This window comes from Brassica oleracea, unplaced genomic scaffold (genome assembly GCF_000695525.1).
Source record: "Brassica oleracea var. oleracea cultivar TO1000 unplaced genomic scaffold, BOL UnpScaffold12017, whole genome shotgun sequence".
Taxonomy (NCBI): domain Eukaryota; kingdom Viridiplantae; phylum Streptophyta; class Magnoliopsida; order Brassicales; family Brassicaceae; genus Brassica; species Brassica oleracea.
Window position 1 is genome coordinate 1 of NW_013628538.1, and position 503 is coordinate 503.

Consider the following 503-nt stretch of genomic DNA (forward strand, 5'->3'; position numbering starts at 1 on the left):
GGAAATCCTGTCAGGGAATCTGAGCAACTTCTGGACAGTTAAGCCTAATAGAAAGTACTCTTGGCTAACTAATAAGTTAATCAAAATGAGAGATGTAATGTTTACCTGGATTAAACTTAAGATTGAGAGTGGCAGAGACTGCAGATTCTGGACAGATAACTGGTACCCGGAAGGAAAGATTTGTGAACTCATGACAGGAGGTAGAAGAACTAGGCTTGGTATAAGACAAGATGCAACCATCGCAAGCTTGTATGACAATGGTCACTGGCTTCTGCCACCGGCAAGGTCTGAAAATCAAGTAAGCATTCTTGCTTTCCTCTCTGGCCTGACAATATCTACTGCTGATGACTTCTACGTTTGGGAAATTGATAGAATAGTTAGCGCAAAATACACTACTGGGCTAGTTTATCAAAAACTGAGAGGAGACTATACTCATATACCTTGGACTAAAGCAGTGTGGATTAAAGGAGGCATTCCTAAGCATTGTTTTATGGTGTGGCTGG

The 503-nt window shown here is 41.4% G+C and overlaps 1 long non-coding RNA gene across 1 annotated transcript; it reads right to left on the minus strand.

Moving 5' to 3' along the window:
• Positions 1-503, minus strand: LOC106322255. Its single transcript, XR_001266309.1, has 3 exons — positions 441-503; positions 106-351; positions 1-19 (listed from the first exon to the last, which is right to left on the minus strand). It is a non-coding gene; the product is annotated as an uncharacterized LOC106322255 (long non-coding RNA).